Consider the following 23,325-nt stretch of genomic DNA (forward strand, 5'->3'; position numbering starts at 1 on the left):
GCGAGGATTAAATAATGTATGTAAAGTGTCTGGAACTCGTAGGTACTAAATAAGTGATAATTACAGCAATCTGGGTTGAAGCTTTTTTGCAACAGTTCTTTACAGGTTGTTATTACATCTGTGCTATTAATTAATCCATCCGGGCAGTCCATCAAGAGATACTGACTTATAAAAACATTTACTGGACACTAATGAGATTAGTGAGTAAAGAGTTTCATCGGGACCTCTGAATTTAGAATTTCAGAGGCAAACCCTCCACGGCAGTCATTTGATCCCCACTCCAGGGGTCTCCCGCACATCCTGCGGGGTGGAATGAGGTGGGCTGCAGGGACTCAGGTCAGGTCAGCACCTCTATTGTTTGGGTTCTGAGTCCGGTGCGCTGGGCTAGAACCTAAGCTCCCTGAGAGCAGCAGCCAAGGAGCTCCTGCTTAGAGTTCAGTGCCCAAGAGACTGCTTCGTCTATTGACACGTGGACTGAGAAGCCCAGAGCCGCAGATGTGCTGTGTTCAGGTCTGAAATAAGAGTCAGACTCCCCATTAGAGGGTTTACAGGGATGAAAACAGGACGTTGCCCGGAAACTGCCCAAGGGGAACAGGACTCTTCTGGCTTCTGTTTTTTTTTTTTTTTTTTTTTAACATCCTTGGAGAGAAGAGGACAGAGATGTGGGGAAGGGGTCCCAGCTCTCGGCGTGGGTGCTCACAGCTCTGAGGATCCTGAGTGGTTTAGTGAGAAGAGTGGAGTCTAGGCAGTGATCTAATTGGCTGAATGAAGCCCATCGTCTTCCCAAGCCTCCGGGTCCTGGTTCTCGAGACTATGTGATTGGCAAGGTCTGTGCTAAGGTTTCTTGCAGGACAGTCTATGATTTGCTTCTTATGTTTTGTGTCTATGAAAAGGGCCTTTGGGGGCAGTTACCACGACGACTCTTTCTTCTGTAGATTCCCGTGGACCAGAGGTTTCTGGAGGATGTGTGCTGCTCAAAGGTATTAATCTGCCACTTTGAAGTCAAGCCTCAGATGTGAATGATGTAACAGGCTCGGGAATCCACCAGCCTCTAGCCTCTTACGTCAAATACCACACAGGGAGCCAGCAGCTAAGTCCTGCAGGGCTGGCCAGGGGGAAGCGCGTCTCCTGCTCAAACATACTCTGGTCAGGGTCGTTCCATGTTCTGTCTCTGTGGGCAGCTTCTGGGGAGGCTATGAGCTACATCTGACCCCAGGCTTCTTTCCGTTTGCCTGTAGATCCTTGACTATGGAGGAATTAAGCTGTTATCTTATTCTCATTCCTACAGAGTCACTGGGGATCAACTCTGTAGAGTCAAGCTAGAAATTTGGGGAGGAAGAAAATGCCTCCATGTGGAATGATGCTTGCTCTTTATTATTTATTTATTTATTTTGCTTTATTTGCTTATTTATTATTTATTTATTTACTTGTTATGGTTGCTCTTCATTATTTATTTATCATTCATTCATTCATTCGTTCATTCCTGCCACAAATGTCTATAGTGCACCTGCTGTGTGCCAGGGGCTGTGCTGGGAATTGGCAATTCAGTCATGAACAAAATCAAACACAGTCTCTGCTCTCGTGGTGTTTACAGCCCAGCTCGGTGGCAGATAGTGGTGTAAGACACAAATGGGAAAACTACTGGGTGTGTAACATTGCACTTGAGAGAGTATTGTGACAGAAAGGGGACAGTTCTATAAAAGTGTGTGTAGCCAAGGCTGCTGATTGTTCCCTCAAGTATCCAACCTCCTCTCTTTAACTCACCGAATCCCTGTTTCATTAGATGAACTAGTGGGCCCAGCTAGGCTATGACTTTTCCTAGCCTCTTTTGAAGATAAGAGTGGCTTTTTAGCTCATTTGGAGGCAATAAGCTATAGTAAAGGTTCTTGGGTGGGACTTCTGGGGATTCTCTTTAATAGGGGATGGGTGTTGTGATAGCTGGAGCCCAAGAAACCCTTACGTAAACATGAGGAAGGGACTCTGTGCAAGGTATGTGGTAGGGCTGCCAAGAGCCTTGGCTGCCTACCTCTGGGCAGCTTGTTATAGGAGAGAAAAGAACCAGACACTAGACCTGGTACTCCCAAACCATCCCATGTAGGCCACTATTTTTTTGGGGGGGGTTGTTATTTATGGCTCAGAGATAAATATAATATCTGATACAGCATTTAACTTGGACACTTAACCCAGGCAAAGAGGATGTTTGAGGGGAGGGTGGCATGCACCAAAGATGAGTGGGAGAAACAGGGACGGGTGCTGGAGAGGGGAATAGCTCTGTGTGGAGGAGGCGTTTACCCGGGCAGTGGTCCCATGGGGAGAGGAAGCATGGCGTGTTCCAGCAACTGGAAGAAAGCCTGTGTAGGTAGGATGCAGAAGGGGCAGAGAGGTGTGGACTGAGACAGATGGGTGGACTGGACCTTAGCACAGGGACCTCGGTCGTCAGAGTAGAAATGTTGGGCATTTTCCTGGGAGCAGCGGGAAGTCACTGAAGGTTTAGAAGCAGAGGTAGGTGTGGTCACTTTGGAAGCAGTGATGGACTCTCCCTTCTCAGAGTTAAGGCAGAAGCCCTGGATCTAGATCTGGCCAGTGATTTTGAGGGTAGGAGGTTTGCTTTGTATCGTTCCTCTCAACCATTGTTGTCACTTTATTAATTTTTAATTTTTTATTGAAGTATAGTTGATTTACAACATAGTGATTCAAAATTTTTATAGATCATACTCCATTAAAAGTGCTTATAAAAACCTTGGCTATGTGCCTGGCACAGTACAATAGAGTACAGTCCTTGTAGCTTATTTATTTTATCTCTTTTTTTTTTTTAATGTTTATTTATTTATTTTTGGCCACACCCATGGCACGCAGAAGTTTCAGGGCCAGGGATCAAACCCACATCACAGCAGCAGCTAGAGCCACAGCAGTGACAATGCCAGATCCTTAACCTGCGGGAGCCACTGGGAAATCCTGTCACTTATTTATTTTATACAGAGTTGTTTATACCTCTTCATCCCCTACCTCTTTGCTACCCCCTCTTCCCTCCCCCTACTGGTAACTACTAGTTTTTTCACTTTATCTGTGAGTCTGCTTCTTTTTTGTTAGATTCACTGGTTTTATTTTTTAGATTCCGTGCATAAGTGATATCAAACTGTATTTGTCTCTGACTTATTTCACTAGGCATAATACCCTCTAGGTCCATCCACGTTGTTGCAAATGATAGCGTTTTGTTCTTTTTATGGCTGAGTATATATAACTTCGTCTTCTTTATCCATTCATCTGTCAGTGGACACTTAGGGTGCTTCCATGTTTGGGCTATTGTCAATAGTGATGCTATGAACTTGGGGGTCTGCGTATCTTTTCAAATGAGGGTTTTTGTTTTCTTCAGGTAGGTACCCAGACGTGAATTCGCGGGATCATATGGTAGTTTTATTTTAGGTTTTTTTTTTTAAGGAAACGCTATACTTTTTTCCACGGTGGCTGTACCAGTGTACATTCCCGTCAACATTTCTTATTTACGATCTTTTTGATGATAGTCATTCTGACAGGTGTGAGGTAATACATCACTATGGTTTTGCTTTGTATTTGATGGTTAGTGATGTTGAGCATCTTTTCACGTGCCCTTTGGCCATCTGTGTGTATCCTGTGGGAAAAATGTCTCTTCAGGTCTTCTGACCATTTTTTAAACAGTTTGTTTGTTTTTTGGCTATCGAGTTGTATGAGCTATTTATAGATTTTTATTATGAACCCCTTATTGGTCACATTATTTGCAAATATTTTTCCCATTCAGTAGGTTATCTTTTTGTTTTGTTGATGGTTTTCTTTGCGGTGCAAAGGCTTTTAAGTTTAATTAGATCCCGTTTGTTTATTTTTGCTTTCGTTTCCTTTGCCTTAGGAGACAGATCTAAAAAATACTGCTTTGATTTATGCCAAAGATTTATGCTTAAGTTTTCTTCTAGGAGTTTTATGGTTTCTGTTCTCAGATTTAGGGTTTTTAATCCATTTTGAATTTATTTTTTATATGAGACAATCTTCTAATTTTATTCTTTTGCATGTAGCTGTTCAGTTTTCCCAGCACCACTTATTGAAGAGACTGTCTTTTCTCCATTGCGTATTCTTGCCTCCTTGGTCATAGATTAATTTTACCATAAATGTGTGGATTTATTTTGGGGCTCTCTATTCAGTTTCATCGATCTATGTGTCTGTTTTTGTGTCAGTACCATACTGTTTTGATAACTGTAGCTCTGCAGTATAGTCTGAAGACAGGGAGCCTTCTACCCCCAGTTCTGTTCTTCTTTCTCAGTGTTGCTTTGGCTATTGTAGGTCCTATGTGTTTCCATACAAATTTCAGAATTATTTGTTCCAGTTCTGTGAAAAATTATTTTCACAGGTATTCCATTGAATCTGTAGATCATCTTGGGTAGCCTGGTCGTTTATACAATATCAGTTCTTCTAATCCAAGAACACAGTATATCTGTTCTTAAACTTCATATTGCCTGTCTACCAGCCCCAATTCTCCCCTCTTCCTTCCTGCTCCCTTAGTGCACTGGGAGCTTCCTAAGAGCAAGGACCTCATCTTTGTCAATTTGGTTTCCTAGACATAGTACTTTTCCAGGCACTCAATGAATGAAAAGGAACTAGTGAATTACACTCAAGGTCTTGGTCTCTCCATCCCACACCTGGCTCCATCTACAGATCGATGAGGACCACAGATGTCTGTATCAATGTTGGCTTTGAGGTAGAGCCAGGTCAGGGAAGATGTGGATTTCTCCAGCCTGGATGTTGATGTTAGCTGGCTCTGCAGGACCAGGAGAGAGGGAGTGGAAGGTGAAGAGTGGAGGATGGTCTGATTTGGCAGAGGGAAGGCTGCATGCACCCCAGGTCCCATCCATTGCTATCACCTAGGAGTGATAAAAATTTTACTATGTGTAGCTTCCATTAATAGTTAGGGACAAATAGCCTAGAGAGAAAGGGGTTTCAATTAGGATTTACACTAGGTTTGAATTTCACTTCTGTCACACCCGGGCAGTGTCTTAGCTCCCCCACACTCAAGCACTTGCTCTGCAAAACGCAGAGGCCATGATCCTTACCTCACTGGGTTGATAATGTATGTAAAGCACTTAGCACAGTACTGACATTTAGAAGTGCTGGGGCAATCGTGAGTCTCTCACAATACTGGGCTAAGGAAAGGGATTATTAGAGAGAAAGTGGAAGGTTACCCAAGTCTGGGAAAGGAGCCCTCCCCAAGCCCCACTCCTCTGGCCCTACCAAGATGCTTGACATTCCAGCCTCTGGCCCTTGGGGATCCCCTGTTTAAATGCAGATTTTATCTGGTACTGTTTAATGGCATTCATTCCAGTTATTAGCACCTTAACTCTAATCAGATTAACCTCTGCTGAAAAAGGAGCCTTGGGTCAGGAAATGTGGAGTGAGGGAAAAGGTAGTGTGTGGAGTTCACAGCATCAGAGGTCCTTAACCCTTGGGTGGCCTCCGAGGAAGAAGAGGAACACCAGTTAGGAGACCATGCAGCTGGAGGCCCCATCTGCAGGGCTCTCTGAAATATGTGCAGATGCTCTTGGGATGATCACCCGCCATCCACTTACAAGGTTTTAGGAGTGGACCGTGGCTTTGGTCATTCTGTAATTTCTCAGTCAAAAGAACTTAAAGATTCAACTAATCTCCTAAGGAAATGGAGGGGGAGGCAGAGGCAGAGACTTCATGTGGGGGAGTCTTTTTCCTTAATGAACCGTTGTTTTGTTTTGTTTTGTTTTCCTTTACCCATGGCATCTAGAAGTTCCCAGGCCAGGGATGAAACCTACGCCACAGCAGCGACTGGAGCCAGAGTAGTTGACAATGACAGCTCCTTAACCTGCTTAGCCACCAGAAACTTCTTTTAAGAATAGGTTTTCTGTTTCAGAGCAGTTTTAGTGTACAGAGAATTTGAGAAGACAGTCCCGAGAGTTCGTATATATCCCCTCTCCTCCTTTTTTCCCCCTGTTATGAACGACTTTGTTTTAATGATGAACCACTGTGGATATACGGTTACTAGCTAAAGTCAGTGGTTTACTCTGGGGCTCTATGGGGCTCCTCTGGGACTGGAGAGGGGCTGGTCCAGCATCCCTGGATGTGATACACACTATCTGCCCTCTGCTCTTCTTTTTCCCTTCCTCCCTGCCTTTCTTTTGTTAATATCTTTTCCTTTTCAGGTTATTATTATTATTTTTTTTTTATTTTTAGGGCCACACCCAGTATATGGAGGTTCCCAGGTAAAGGGTCTAATCGGAACTATAGCTACTGGCCTATACCACAGCCACAGGAACCCAGATCCAAGACACATCTGCAACCTACACCACAGCTCACGGCAATGCTGGATCCTTAACCCACTGAGTGAGACCAGGGATCGAACCCACAACCTCATGATTCCTAGTCGGATTCATTTCTGCCATAGGAACTTCCTTTTTCATGTTTTGACAGGCCTTTTATAAAAGATTTAGAGGTACTTTTTCAGTGGTTATTAACCACACTGTATGTTTGAACCACCTAAGGAAGTTGAAAAAAATATCCTGGTGCCTGGAACCCAGCCTGATTCAATTAAATAGGATTTCCTGGGTGATGCACAGACACAGGTGTTGATTCAGAATCTCGCAAGATGACCCTAAGTGCAGCCAGGGTGGCCAGCCACTGTCCTAGGTCATGTGCCTGGGGGCCACTCCAGACTCTCAGGGGCGCTCCTGGGAGTGTCCCACTGAAGGGCAGAAAGAGGTCACATGTGTCTCTGTGGTGCAAGCGGCTATGGATTGAGCACATCATGCTGTCACGTGTGCACAAAAAAGCAGGCATTGGATGTTGGGGACAACATTGTTTGAAATACTGAGACCCTGGGGACACCTAAATGTACGTTAGTAGTTCATGATTGCATAAAAAAAAAAAAAAATGTCAGCTCCACACACTGGACTATTCCCCAGCACTTCAAATGAATAAGCCAAACCATATGTATTGATAAGCAAGGTGAGGGTCAAAAAATGCAGCCCCTACTTGAACCTGGGAGCTGACCACAGGAGGCAGAAGCCGGCCCTTTTGGGGCTTGTCCCCCTGGTGAAATACACCCAAGCTGAGTATCTGTTTTGCTGACACGTAAAAAACATCTGCAGAGTGGTGTTAAGTGGAAAACACCAGCACCAGCACAGCATGGAGCGCAGGATCCCCTGTACACATGAAAAAAAAAAAAGCCCTAAAGATAGACGTAAATATACATATTGGGCAGTAAATTAGAACTCCCCAGGTATGTTATTAGAGGGTTCAAATCCTGCTGTCCTTGTCTATAGAGACAGAAATGACAACAGTGCCTGTGTCACAGGCGATCAATACTATGAAGTGAAATAATATGTATAAAGCACTCAGCACAGTCTTTGCCCGTGACAGTCATGGAGCATTTATTTTCGAGTCCCGTGTGTGTGTGTGTGTGCGTGTGTGTGTGTGTGTGAGAGAGAGAGAGAGAGAGATCTTATAAAATTTATTTATTTATTTTCTCTTTTTCGGCCATACCCATGGTATTATATGGAAGTTCTTGGGCCAGGGATCGCCAGATCCTTAACCCATTGCAGCACAGCAGGAACCCCAGGTGTTATACAGTCTAAAAGAACATTGTCACCACCCTAAACCAAGTAAGTTGGATTGCTAGTCTCACCCTGAATTCTCCCTCAGGATGGGTAAAGTCTTCCACTTGGCTTATCAAGAGTGGAAACAAGTCTTAGAGTTCCCGTTGTGGCTCAGTGGTTAATGAATCCGACTAGGAACCATGAGGTTGCGGGTTCGATCCCTGGCCTTGCTCAGTGGGCTAAGGGTCCAGTGTTGCCGTGAGCTGTGGTGTAGGTTGTAGACGCAGCTTGGAACCTGTGTTGCTGTGGCTGTGGTGTAGGCTGGTGGCTATAGCTCTGATTAGACCCCTAGCCTGGGAGCCTCCATATGCTGCAGGTACAGCCCTAAAAAGACCAAAAGAAAAAAAAAGAAAAAGAAAAAGAAAGAAAGAGTGGAAACAAGCCTTTACCAACATTTACTCTGGTGTGTCAAGCAGCGCATAAGGCAGCCCTGGGGGTAGGGACTGTTTTATCTTAAGTTCCACTGAAGGTACATCATTGCAACTAGAATCTAAGGTGGATTCAGGACTCTTCACCATTTTTTACCAGCTTAGGTCTGTTTCAGCCTCCCGGTGTCCCACGTTCCTCTAAGGATGCTTGGAGACAACATTGTTTGAAAACCAGGAGTTATTGGTCTTTCTATCTCAGGCCTTGCCCCTGCTGCCTTTCCATGGTTTGTGGAACCCTCTCAAGTGCTCTTTCAAAGCCTCTTCACCCAGGTACCCCTGGCAGCACTCACTCAGCTGGCCTTGCCTCCTGTTTCCTACCCCGACCCTGGGCTCCCTGGGGATCCACGCACACAGGCACACCTGGTGAGGCCACCCTCCAGCAATGGGTGGATGAATTGAAAGATGGATGTTTTATCTTTCTGTTCTTCAGAGCCGCAGCCCTGGGATGGATTTAAGAAGTTCTCCGGATTCTTGAAGGATCCAGTATCAGGCACACTTAGTGGTGGCCACCTGGATAGAGCATTCTCCTGGAGACTTTCCCTGCTCTGGTTTCACTTCCTTGTGCCCTAGGATCACACATCCAAATAAATGTTTGAGACTCTGCTTTTGAGAAAACCCCAAGAAACGTGGTGCGGTGGCCTTTCAAGGTGCAGGTCACACATCCGGAAGCGGAAGCCATCCTCCGGCACCGCCACGTCCCCAGGACACGCAAGGTACTGGTACCTACCTTCTAATACCCTGGAGGCGAGTTCAGTTCTGCCTTGAGGGTGCCACCAGGCAGATAGGTATTCCTGCTCCTCCCACTCCCTCCAGCCTTTTGCATACGTGTGTGCCCATTCACACACTGAGCTTTGCTAACAGAGTAGAAACCCATTAGGCAAGAGTCTATATCTTTTTTTTTTTTTTTTCCAATGGCTGCACCCATGGCATATTAAATTCCCAGGCCAGGAGTTGAATCTGAGCCACATCTCTGACCTACACTGCAGCTGCAGCAACCCCAGATCCTTTTATTCACTGCACTGCACTTTTATTCATTGCAGGTTTGCTCCTCTGCAATGACACAAGCTTCTGCAGTTGGGTTCTTTTTTTTTCTTTTACTTTTCTTTCCTTTTTTTTTTTTTTTTTTTTTTTTTGCTACTTCTAGGGCCGCTGCCATGGCATATGGAGGTTCCCAGGCTAGGGGTCGAATCGGAGCTGTAGCCGCTGGCCTACACCACAGCCACAGCAAATCGGGATCCGAGCCTCGTCTACAACCTACACCACAGCTCACGGTAATGCCGGATCCTTACTTAACCCACTGAGCAAGGCCAGGAATCAAACCCCCAACCTCATGGTTCCTAGTCAGATTTGTTAATCACTGCGCCATGACAGGAACTCCTGCAGTTGGGTTCTTAACCCACTGTACCACAGCAGGAACTCCAAGAGCCTGTGTCTCATTCATCTTTTTTTCCTAGTGTCTAGTAGATTACTGTCACTTAACAGCTTTTAAAAGTGTATGTTAAATCTATATGTTGGGTTACAAGGATCCTTATGGACACCAAATCTGACCCAAATCTCTTGGTTCTGGGTCCCCAAGCCTTCTGGAGTCCAGGTTTCCCCCTGGTAGGGTTGCAGTGCGGCGGGGTAGGGGGGGAGTGTATGCTTTCCTGGATGATTGTTACTGATTTCCTTCTCCTCTACCACTTATTGGCTTCCACTGAGAAATATATCCTGGCTTCTATTTTCTCTCTCCCTGCCAGATATTACGTCTTATAAGGAAGGCTCCTGACATTATCCTGATCGTTTCAAACAGGTCAGAAGATGCTGAGTGCTGCTAACCTGTGTCAGGTATAAAAAGCATTCTTTCTGAGAAGATGCTGCCTAGGTAACATAGAATGAAAAGGAATATCAATATAATCTCTGCTCTGAACCAATAAACAGTTCAAAGTCTGTATCAGAAGATTGCATTTTGAAATGGAAAATGTTCATAATATAATATTAAAGGAAGCAATCAAAATCAGACGTGGTATGGCATTAACACCCCCACACGCACTAAAAAAAGAAATTATAGGCTCAGAAAACAAACCAAAAAAAGACTGGAAAGCAATTACCAAAATGTTATCTTTAGTGGTGAGATTATTATTTTTCTTCCTTCATGTTTTTGTTTTCTGCAGTGAGTATATATTGCTTTATTTATTTGTTAAATAGGTTCTGTAGTTTTATGGCACATAGAAAATAGATTTTTTTCCCGTCTTTTGTCTTTTTAGGGCCACGCCCACGGCATATGGAGTTTCCCAGGTTAGGGGTCTAATCGGAGCTGTAGCTGCCAGCCTACACCACAGCCACAGCCACGCCAGATCCGAGCCGCATCTGCGACCTACACCACAGCTCACGGCAACACTGGACCCTTAGCCCACTGAGCAAGGCCAGGGATCTAACCCGCAACCTCATGGTTCCTAGTCGGATTGGTTCCAATGCACCACGATGGGAACTCCGAAAAGAGATATTTGCTGAAAAGGAAGTCCTTCCATCCCGGCCCCCATCTGTGTGGTTCATTTCTTTAGACGTACTCACAGTTACTCGCTACCTCACACACACACACACACACACACACCCTTTATAGCCACACAATATATTTTATATATATTGTATACGTTGTTCTGTGTCTTGCTTTCTTCACTTGACAGTGTATCTTGGCAATTTCCTACATCCTGCAGGCTTTTTAACAGATGCATGATAGTCCCTTACATGAATGTATCGAAATGTATATACTGATGGTAAAGCATTTACGTTGTTTCCAACTAAAATTCACAGCTTTGTCGTTACAATGAATGTTCCTGACAGTCATTTTTTCATATGTGCAGGCATATTTGTAGGCTAGATACCAGCAGATGAAATTAACTTGAAAGATATGTGAATTTGGAGTTTTGACAGAAATCGGCAAATGTCATTGCACAGAAGATATATCCATTTGCATTCCTATCAGCAACATGTGAATGTCTGTTTCTCACACGCTTATTAGAGAGCACATGCTCATTATCGAACTTAAAAACAACTTCACCAACCTTACAGGTGAAAAGATGATATTTTGTTGTACTTCCATCCTCACGTCTCATAATGAATGGAGTTGAACATCTTTTCATATATTCAAGAGCAACAGACCTTCCTTAACTTCTGATAGGGTTATGTCCCCAAACCCTGTGAAAGTTGAGAATTTCCTAAGATGAAAATGCATTTAGCACAACACACCTTCTTAACATCATTGCTCAGTCCTGCTTACCTTCAACATGCTCAGAACTCTTACATTAGCCTTCAGGTGGGCAAGATCGTCTGACACAGAGCCCATTTTACAATGAAGCATTGAAGAAATAGCTCATGAAATGTACTGAATACTGTACTGAAGGCGGAAAGCAGAAGGCGGTCCGAGTCCAGGATGGTTCGAAGTGTATCGGTTGCTCACCTTCATAATCATGGTCCTGCTTGGGACCTGCGGCTGCCCAGCATCGGAGGGTCACACTGCATATCGCCAGGCCAGGAGAAGATCAGGATTCAAAACTTGAAGTACACTCTAGCTTAAGACCTGCTACTTCTATGCCCTCATAAAGTAAAAAAAAAAAAAAAAAAAAAAATAGGTCAAGCCACCCTAAATTGGGGACTGTCCTTATTCGGGTTTCTTTTTTGTGACCTGTCTTTTCCTCTTCTTTGTCCATGTTCCCTTAGATTGCTGGATTTCTTATTTGCTTTTAGTTCTTTATGTATAAAGGAATATAGCACTTGTGTGTTACATGAGTTACAAATATCTTTCCCAGTTTGTTGTTTATCTTTTTTTTTTTTTTTTCTGAAGTGTTATTATGGTTGTCATTTCGGTTTTATTTCACAGAAGTTGTAAAAAGTTTTTACAGGGTTAACGTCATCATCACTCTTTTTCTTTTTGCTTCTGGATTTGGCATCGTACTTTCTCATAGGGTTATAACATTCTTCTCATGTTTCCTTTTAGTAATTTGTGATTTCACTTAAAATTTTTGTCCATCAGAATCTACTTTGGTGTTAGTTGAAAGATGGGGGTCACCTTTACTTTTTCTTTAGGAGGATTTTCAGTTGTGCTAACACCATTTATTTAATATTCGAAAGTCTCATATGGCTTCGGGTATATTTCTGAATCTCGTATGGGGTGTTAGTTCTTTTTTTTTAGGGTCACACCTGCGGCACATGGAGGTTCCCAGGCTAGGGGTTGAATCGGAGCTACAGCTGCTGGCCTCCACCACAGGTGCAGCAACGTGGGATTCCAGCTATGTCTGCGATCTACATCACAGCACATGGCAATGCCAGAGCCTTAACCCACTGGGCGAGGCCAGGGATCGAACCCATATCCTCACGGATGCTGTCAGATTCATTTCCGGGAACTCCTGGTGTTAGTGACCTTTGTCTCTATTTATATTGTTCTGATTTTTGAAGACTTAGAATAGGGTTTTATATATGGTAGTTTCAATCTTCCTTGTTGCTCTAATTTTTCTAAAATTTTCCTGGCTATTCCTGGTAATTTTTCCATATGAAATTTAGAACCAGTTAGTCTAGTTCCAAAAAAATACCCTTTTGGTATTTTTATTGGGATGACATTAACTTTTCAGATGAACTATCTTGACAGCTTTATGACGCTGAGAATTCAGGGATGCCGTATGCCTTTGCATGGTTAAATCTTCTTTTGTGTCTTTTGGTAGCACTAACATTTAAAATTATAGAGCCTACATATTTCCCAAGTTTATTCTGAAGGATTTTATTTTTTGATGATGTTCTAAATAGGATCTTTTCTTTCTGTTTTCTAACCAGCTATTTTTGTAGATGTGAATGCTATTTGATTTCCATGTGTATAAGTGGAATTTGTTACATTCTTTTTGAGTTGTAATGTTTTTATTCGATTCTCTTTGTTCCAGGTATACCAGGAATCTATAAACTACGGTCTTAGGGACAAATCTAGCCAAGAACTCTTTTTGTACAGATGAGGATGAAGAGTGATTTTTTTACATTTTGAAAGATACCGTTTTTTGTGCGTTTTCTTTTTCTTTTCTTTCTTTTTTTTTTTTTTTTAAGGAAGAGGGGAAAAATGCAACAGAGACCATTTTCTATCTGGCCCTTTAAAAAAAAGTTTGCCCATCTTTGACAATAATATAGATAATGATATTGTTTACATTGACTCCTAATTGATCTCTACATTTCTAATTTTTATGTCTTTTGCTTCGATTTCTTTAACTACATTTTCTGGTAACTGACGACAGTGAACAGGTGTGGCTTTTAGGTTGTGGTAGGTGTGTGTTCGCACGTTAAGAAACTACCCATCTATTCTTAATCTCTTAAGCATTCTACAGAAACAAAAAGGTGTTTAATTTTTCCACATCTACAGAGAACGTTATCTTTTACCTATTAATTGTTCACTATCGAAAAATCATAATTCAGGACACTCTGCTTTGGTTTTCATGAGTGAGACCAATTTGTGTACTTTTGAACTTTGTCAGGTGTTACTTGGTCTATACATAACATTTGAAGGCTTTCTTTTCAAAGATATAGGTGCCAAGAATTTAAAGAAGCAAATAGCTTTACAGTATTTATTATGAGAGAGAAACTGCCTGCCCCTTGGCTCCTTTCATCCTGCTCCCTAGAAGCCATGGCTTTTGATACTTAGTGAGCCATTGTCTGCTGTGTGAATTTCCTCAGACTGCTTTAGCGAATTACCATAGACTTGGTGGCATGAGACAGCAGAAATGATTCCCTAACAGACTTTAACGGAAAGTGTCACCTCAGGGTATCAGCAGGGCTGTGCTCCATCTGAGGGTTCTGGGAAAGAATCCTATCTTGACTTTTCCTAGTTTCTGGTGGTTGCTGGTCCTCGTTGGCTTTCCTTGGTTTGCTGCTGCATCACTGAATGGCCTTTTCCCTCTGTCTCTCTGTGTGTCTGTCTCCAAATTTTGGTCTCCTTCTGAAAATCTGTCATTGGATTTAGGACACACCATAGGCCACTATAACCTCATCTTACCTTGATTACATCTGCAAGGAAATTTCTAAATAAGATGATGCTATCAAGTTTTGGGTGGAAATGAATTTCAGGGGAGGGGGACACTATTTAACCCAGTTCAGTGCTCTTGCTTGTCCCAGGTGCAAAAATACCTTCATCCCATCTCAGCATCTCCAGAAGTCTCAACTCACTCCAGCCAGCATCTACTTTAAGTCTAAAATCTCCTCTGAATATCAGCAACTCAGAAGGTCCCCAATTTCATCATTTAAATCAAAAACGGTGAGGCTCTGGGTCTGACCTATCCTGGGTTAAAATTCCACCCCATCTGCAGACAAGTAAAACGAGAGAACAAGTTTTCTGCTTCCAAAATACAATATTGGGACAGATGTAGGAGAAATACTCCCATTCTGAAAGGAAGAGAGTCGAGGCAATAAAGGGCTCCCTTGTCCCAAACAAGTTTGAAACTCAGCAGGGAAAATTCCATTGGGTTTCAAGGCCTGAGAGTAATCTTCTCAGACTTCTGTGGCTCATTGCTCTCTTTCCTCTGGGTCTTTGGAGGCCCCAGCATGTCCCCAGCTCTAGGCGCCTGGCTCTGCCTGTTCTGGCCTCTGTGTCAGTGACCCTTTTCTATTCTGCTCTCTGACACCTTCTGGGATACTGAGCTCCTTTTCCAGCATCGTTCTTCCTTCATTCCATCCTGTCTCCTTTTCTCTCCAGGCTGACAGTGTAGAAGCTGGTATAAAATTCTCTAAAACCCTGCTGATCTTCTGTGACCGGTAAGAGGATCCATGCCCTTGGACATGAGGGTTCTCTGTACATCCTTCTTAGAGACCCATCTCCATGCCTGGCTTCTGCAGAGATGGTTGGTGGAATTGCTACATCACACACCGAAGGGTGATCCAGCCACATCCTGGGTGGCCTCTTTGGAGCATGTTTTCTCATCTTTTACAATAGAGACAGCTGAGAATTTCTCAAAGAAGTTCTATTTCCTTTTTTCTTGACTGTCCCTTCCTTGATTTATCTTTATTTTCTCGCATTTCACTATAAGCAGCAAGGAGAAACCAAACCGTCAAGACTCTGCTCAGCTGAAGTTCATTACTTGCAAGTTTTACTTTCCACCCACCAGTAGAACACAAGCAGCCAAGTTCTCTGCCATTCATAACAAAGGGCACATTTCCTCCAGTGCCCGATGACAACTTTCTCATTTCTTCTGAGCCTCACCAGAAGCACATTTAATAATTCTGCTAGCATTCTTTATTTAAAAAAAAAATTTTTTTTTTGGCCATGGCATGTGGAAATTCCCAAGCCAGGAATTGAAACAGCACCATAGCAGTGACCAGAACCACAGCAGTCATTGGATCCTTAACCTACTGAGCCAACAGGGAACTCCAGAAGACTCTTTTATGAGACTATATATGTTTTCTAAGAGGATGGATGCTTGCTTTATTTACCATTTTCTTCACTTCTTTCTGAGCCCCTACCAGAATTGTCTATATTACCCATATTTCCACCAATTATCCATATTTCCACCAATTTCCCCTTCAAGGCAATCTAGGCTTTTTCTATCATGCACTTCAAAATTCTTCCAGCTTTTTCCCATTGCCTGGTACCAGAATTTAGATCAGTCAGTGTTCTCCAGAGAAACAGAACCAATTTAAGGAATTGGCTTACGGATTGTAGAGGCAGGCAAGTCTGAAAGCCAAAGGGCAGGCCAGCAGGGTGGAAACTGGGGCAGGAGTTGCTGGTGCACAGTCTTCTCAGGGAAAACTGCTTCTGCCCCTAAGGTCTTCTACTGATTGGACTAGGCCCACCAACACCACCAAGGGTAATTTTTTTTTATTGTAGATGTTAACTCTATCTATAAAATACCTTCAGAGCATCACCCAGCTAAATGTTTGATAAGTAGCTGCCTACTATACCTTAGACAAGTTGACACCTAAAACTAGCCATCACACGCACTGAGTCCCAAATTAAGATGTTTTCTGCTATAAAACACTTCCACAAAGCAATGGACAATGATAGTCCTTTCAAAAAAAACAGTTTGTGTCTGATTTTTCAGAAACTATAGCCTATGGATATGAGATATCATATAGAAATCACAAAGTCTAAGGTTAGCAATGAAAATCATGCTACTTCTTTTTTAAGTAGTGAACTCTAGAAAACAAAGATATATAAGGAAAATCATCTATCAATTTTTTTATAAAGCTATTTTTATTTATTTATTGAGTCCTTTTAGAGCCGCACCCACGACATATGGAGGTTCCAAGGCTAGGGATCCAGTTGGAGCTGTAGCTGCCGGCCTACACCACAGCCACAGCAATGCAGGATCCGAGCCACGTCTGTGACCTACACTACAGCTCATGGCAACACCAGATCCTTAACCCACTGAGCGAGGCCAGGGATCGAACCTGCATCGTCATGGATATTAGTCAGATTCATTTCCACTGAGCCACGAAGGGAACTCCCACATTTATCAATTTTTAAGAAAAATAGTAGAATAAACTTTTATGTACTCACATCTAAGGCAAAAAAAAGCATTATCATTGCTCAGATGTGTCCCTGTGTACCCTTCCCCAGCTGCATAGGTCTGCTTTCCTCACTCAGAGCAAATTTTCTGCTAATTATTTTCTTACTTTTCTTTAGAGATTCTACTTCTAAGTAGTACCATAAAGCACTTTAATCATCCTTTATTTATTTACTTCATGTAAGTAGAATCTTATTGTATGCAATCTTTGACTTGTTTCTTTTCTTTCTTTTTTTAAGGGTCACACCCATGGCATATGGAGTCTCCCAGGCTAGGGGTCGAACCCAGAGCTACAGCTCCCAGCCTACACCCCAGCCACAGCAATGAAGGAGCCGAGCTGTGTCTGCGACCTATACCACAGGTCACGGCAACGCCGGATCCTTAACCCACTGAGCGAGGCCAGGGATCAAACCTGCAACTTCATGGATGCTAGGCAGCTTCGTTTCTGCTGAGCCATGACGGGAACTCCTTGACTTGTTTCTTTTGCCCACTGTCTTATTATTTTTATTTATTTATTTTATTTATTTATTTTTTGTCTTTTTGCCTTTTCCAGGAGGTTCCCAGGCTAGGGGTCTAATCGGAGCTATAGCCGCCGGTCTACGCCACAGCCACAGCAACGTGGGATCTGAGCCGCGCCTGCAACCTACACCACAGCTCAGCGCAACACCAGATCGTTAACCCACTGAGCAAGGCCAGGGATCGAACCCGCAACCTCATGGTTCCTAGTCGGATTCGTTAACCACTGGGCCACGACGGGAACTCCCCACTGTCTTATTTTTAAGATTTTTTTCCCCCCATGTTGATTCACAGAGCTCTAGTTGGTGGATTTTTTTTTTTTTTACCCCCAAAGGGTGTTCCTGTGTATGACTCTACTTCAAGTGACTTAGCTAGTGTCCTGTTGATGGACATTTGGTTTGCTTACGTTTTGTTTCTTTTATGAAGTGTACCGCTATAAACAGCATTCTCGGGGACATCTCCTGGTACATATGTGCAGAAGCCAAATAGTTTCCCATAGTTGTGACCTTTCAAATTCCCATCAGCACTGGATGATAATTCCATTCCCACTGATCCTTGGAATTAGCAGAATTTTGAATTTTCGCTCATCTGGTGAGTCTGAAAAGTATGTTGCGATTCTGTGTTTCCCTGATTACTAAAGGTTGAAGATAAGTTTACATATAGAGGGAGCATTTGTGTTTCATTTTCTGTGAAATTTTTGTGAATGAATTTTGTTAATTTGGGGAGAGGATATTTGTCTTCTTCCTGCTGATAGGAAAGAATTTTTATATTTTGGAAACTAATCTTTTTGGTCATATTAGTCAAACGTCTTCTCTTACTCTGTGGTTTTTGATAGTGTCTTTTGATGAATAGGGATCGTAATTTTAATAATCTTAATTTTTTTGGCCACACCTGCAGCATGCAGAAGTTCCTGGGCCAGGGACTGAACCCTCGCCACAGCAGTGACCCAAGCCCCTGAGGTGACAACACTGGATCTGCAACTGGTAGGCCACCAGAGAACTGCCTGTCCCACTATTTTGTTATGGCAATACCACACTGTCCTACTTCTATAGTTTTATATTTCCTGAAATATAACAGTATAAATTCTCCAATTTTTCTGTCTTCTTTAAGACTGTCTTGTCAATGCACATACAATTTATTTATTTTCTTTCTTTTTTTAAAATTATTATTTCTTTTAAGGACTGCACCTATGGCACATGGAGGTTCCCAGGCCAGGGGTCCAATGGGAGCTACAGCTGCCAGCCTATGCCAAAGCCACAGCAATGCCAGATCCTAGCCGCGTCTGCGACCTACACCCCTGCTCGCAGCAACGCCGGATCCTCAACCCACTGCTCGAGGCCAGGGATCAAACCCTCAACCCCATGGTTCCTAGTTGCATTTGTCTCTGCTGTGCCACGACGGAAACTCCCCACATACAATTTAGAATGAGTTTGTTACTTCAAAAAAGCGGCTGGGCTTTTGATTGGGATTAAAGCGACTCTAGAGGTCTCTTAGATCAGTTTGGGCAAACTGATCTCTTAACTATCGTGAGCATTCTAATTCATGGACATGGCCTATCTCTACAGTTAGTTAGGACTTCTTTTATTTTTTTCCTCAGAAGTATTTAAAAATTGTCAGTGTCAAGCTGTTTCATGTATGTTGTTAGATTTTTTTCCCCTAGGAATTTGATTTTTTTTTTTTTTTTTTGTCTTTTTGCCATTTCTTGGGCCGCTCCCTCGGCATATGGAGGTTCCCAGGCTAGGGGTCGAATCGGAGCTGTAGCCACCGGCCTACGCCAGAGCCACAGCATCGCGGGATCCGAGCCGCATCTGCGACCTACACCACAGCTCACGGCAACGCCGGATCGTTAACCCACTGAGCAAGGCCAGGGATCGAACCCGCAACCTCATGGTTCCTAGTCGGATTCGTTAACCACTGCGCCACGACGGGAACTCCGGAATTTGATTTTTTTGAATGCTATGGTAAATGAGACTGCTTTTTAGTTTCAGTTTCCAATTATTCACTGCTAGTACATAGAAAATATAGAACTATAGTATGTATAAATGTAGCATATATGAATACAATTGATTTGTGTACATTGACCAGTTATCTTGCTAAATTCATGGATTAATTATAGCAGGGTTTTTTTGTTTTGTTTTGTTTGTCTTTTTAGGGTCACACCTATAGTATATGGAATTTCCTGGGCTGGGAGTCAAATTGGAGCTGCAGCTGCTGGCCTGCACCACAACCACAGCAACACCAGATCTGAGCTGCATCTGCTGCCTACCTCTTGCCTTGTGGCAACGTCAGATCCTTAACCCACTGATCGAGGCCAGGGACCCAACCCACATCCTATGGATACCATGTCAAGTTCTTAACCTGCTGAGCCACAATGGGAACTCCAGTTATAGCAGTGTGTCTTTAGATTTCTTTAGATTTTCTAGGTATGCTACCTTGCCTTTTCTTAGAGGGAAGTGTTCAATATTGAATCTTTTTTTTTTTTTTTTAGTTTAAATTTTTTTTTTTTTTTTTTTTTTTTTTTTTTTTTTTTTTTTTGCTTTTCAGGGTTGCACTTGTAGCACATGGAAGTTCCCAGGCTAGGGGTTGAATCGGAGCTATAGCTGCCGACCTATACCACAGCCACAGCAATGAAGGATTTAAACCACATCTGCAACCTACCCCACAGCTCACTGCAACCCTGGATCCTTGACCCTCTGATGGAAGCCAGGGATTGAATCCGCATCCTCATGGATACTAGTCAGATTTGTTTTTGCTGTGCCACAGCGGGAACTCCAATACTAAACTATTAAGTATGATGTTACTGTAGGTTTTTAGAAAATATTTTACTGGAATTCTAGGATTAAGAATTTTTAACTTAGGAGTTCCCGCTGTGACACAGTGGGTTAAGTGGTGTCTTTACCTTATATCTAGGTTAGTGTCTCTTAGCCATGGGATTCCGCTGAGCCCCCTTGACTCCAGTTCCGAGTGTGTTCTACAAGGTGTAGGAAGTGCTGCATTTCTTGTCTCCTGGGGACCATCAGTTAGAAACCCAGTTTCCCTTTGAAGGAGAAAATTACCAGAACATGCAGAAAATTCTAAGCTGACCAAGTGTGGGAACCGGGGCAGGTCATTCACTTTCTCTGCAGATGTGCTCAGAGATTACGTACTTGCCCTCAACATCAGAAGTCTCATGGTTCCTCTCTATGGATGTGAGCAACTCTGACTTCAGAGGGAAGAAGAGAAGCCCTCAAAGGGAACGTGCTCTAGACACTGAGCTTACGACCTGCTGGGACTCACCCGCCTCCCCCACCTGGGGTCTCCCTATTTGCTCAGGAATCTGTCTGTCCTGCTATCTTAGCCTCTGTGGGGCCACAGATGACTTTTCTTCTCTCATTTCTTCAACTTCTTTCTCCCTCTCTAAAGACGTCTCATAAAGATTAAAATGTGTTCCAACAACAGCAACAAAAATGAGAGTTCCCTCTGTGGAACAGAGGTTAAGGATCCAGTATTGCTGCAGCTGTGGTGTAGGTTGCCGCCGAGGCTTGGATTTGATCCTTGGCCCGGGAATTTCCATGTGCCAAAGATTCGGAAAAAAAAAAAAAAAAAAAAAGTTCAACTCTCTCCTATATATGAAAACCTTTCCTTTATCCCAAACCCTCCTCTAGATGTAAATTTCTCTCTCCTTCCAGAGCCCACATTTTGGAAAAGAGCTGCCTAACCTCCTTGTGTCCTTTCTCTCAAACCCCATTGGGTCCCCAGTGCTCGGAAGGCTGGCTTCCATCCCAACCACATCAATAAGACTGTAGTCCCCGAGTTGACCACTGACCTCTATGTCGCTAACTCAGTGGACACCCTTCCATCTTCATTTGCTGTTTCTGCAACATCCGACAGAGCTGTCCACTTCCTCCTAAGAGATGAGCTCTTCATAGATCCTATGAAACCACAACTCCAGTACCTGACTGATTTTTTTCCTTCTCTTCCGACTTGTCTTTGACCAACCTGCAGCTTCTTCACTTCTATTCATCCCTAAAATGTGCTCTGTTCTGGGACTCTTTTTGCTCTCACTCTATGTACCCTTCCTTGGGGATCTCAACCTCCCTCTTGGCTTCATTGTGCCCTGCTAATAACACTAAAATCTACATCTTTTTAAAAATGTATTTTATTGATGTATAGCTAATTTATAATGTTGTGTCCATTTCCACCATACAGCATAGTGCTTCAGTTACATGCACATACATACATACTATTATTTTTCATATTCTTTTCCATCATGGTTGATCACAGGATATTGACTGTAGTTTCCCGTACATAATAGAGTAGGACCTCGTGCAAAAATCTGTATTTTTGGGAGTTCCCGTCGTGGCGCAGTGGTTAACGAATCCGACTAGGAACCATGAGGTTTCGGGTTCGGTCCCTGCCCTTGCTCAGTGGGTTAACGATCCGGCGTTGCCGTGAGCTGTGGTGTAGGTTGCAGATGCGGCTCGGATCCCGCGATGCTGTGGCTCTGGCGTAGGCCGGTGGCTACAGCTCTAATTCAACCCCTAGCCTGGGAACCTCCATATGCCGCAGGAGTGGCCCAAGAAATAGCAACAACAACAACAACAAAAAGACAAAAAAAAAAAAATCTGTATTTTTGATACAAATTTCTTTCTTTGGATTCGTCCACTAAAAACTTTCAGTTGGAAGTGCTGGAACCTGACATTCAACGTGGTCAAAGTAGAACTCCTCTTTCCCCCACACCTGTTCTGCTTTTGGGTTTTCTCTCTTGATAAATGATACCAAGCCCCACTTAGGTGTCTAAGCCAGGAACCCAAACATCATTCTTGACTGTTCGTTCCTTCTTTTCCTCCCACAGTCAATCAGACAGAAAATCCTTTGGTTCTAAAGGCAGATTATCTCTCAGATGCATCCATTCTATCCTCCTCCAGTGCCACCATCCTATAATAGTTATTCTGGAACTGGCTTCCTCCTTAAACTGCTGATTCCTTCTCTCCAAGCCTCCTTACTGTAGCCAGAGCAGACCTCTGAAGTACAAACCTGGTCATATTGAAATCCTTTAGAGGGATAAATTAGGAGTCTGGGATTAATATACACACTACTTGGAGCAGCATGCTAAGGATCTGTCACCGTCGCTGCTGTAGCTCAGGTTGCTGCCGTGGCACAGGTTTTGTCCCTGGCTCAGGAACTTTCCAAGGGACAGCCAACCCCCCCCCCAAATGCCCCCAAAGCATACACACATGACGATATATAAAGTAGGTAAACAACAAGGATCTACTGTATAGCACAGGGAACTCTGCTTAATATCTCATAATAACCTATAAGGGAAAAGAATCTGAAAAATTATATATATGAATCACTTTTCTGTAGATCTGAAACCAACATGACATTGTAAATCAACTATTCTTCAATTAAAAAAAAAAAGAAATAAGAAGAGTTATGTGTGGAAAAGAAAAGAGAAGAGCAAAGATAAGGGGAAGACGAAAAGGAAAAATAAAGGCAAGCTTTTTTTAAAAAAAAAAGATCCTTCAATAGCCTTGCATTGGCATGTGGTCTTTTCTCACGCTGCAGCCTCTGCCTTTGCTCATGGTGGCCCCTTTGTGTATGTTCTAACCCAGTGCCCCCCAAATTGGCTACTCATTGGCCTATTAAAACCCACAGGTGTGTTTTATTTGGCACGCACTGTATTTTTTTTAAAAGTGGAGCCGGCATTTAAAACTAGAGAATTTCTCATAAAAGTCTAAGTTCCCAGATTCTTTAAAAAATAGTAATATATGTGAATACCCCTCCCCCCATTCTTGAATTATTGCCCCAGTCTGTCATCCCTTTTGATGGGGTATGAGTTGTCCTGTCCCCACAGTCTGCTGCTCCCCGATGCCTCCATGACATTGAGGGATGCTGCTGCCCTATTTATACTGTCCCCTCTGTCTGCAATTCTCCAGTCCCTTCCCTTTGCCTGGCCACCACCTACGTTTCCTTGGGTCTCCCCTTAGTCATCACTGCCCCACAGAAATCTTCCTTGAGCCCCAGGGTCCTATGATGTGCTCCCTCAACCCAAAAGCCAAGAACCTCTCCCAAGCTGGGGGACCTAGCATTGCATAGAAAAGGCAAGGAGGTGGTCTGGGAGACTGTGAAAGGGAGACTCACGGGGCTCTCCACCGACACCTGTGACCACATCCAGCCCTCACAATGGGATGTGCTTTCCTAGGTCATGTTGAAAATGGCTTTCCGGGCCTTGGTTTGTCCTGTATT

Source organism: Sus scrofa, chromosome 5, assembly GCF_054392235.1.
Source record: "Sus scrofa isolate SSC_HxYL_T2T_F1_AM1 chromosome 5, Sscrofa_HxYL_maternal_Yorkshire_Landrace_v2.0, whole genome shotgun sequence".
Classification (NCBI taxonomy): Eukaryota; Metazoa; Chordata; class Mammalia; order Artiodactyla; family Suidae; genus Sus; species Sus scrofa.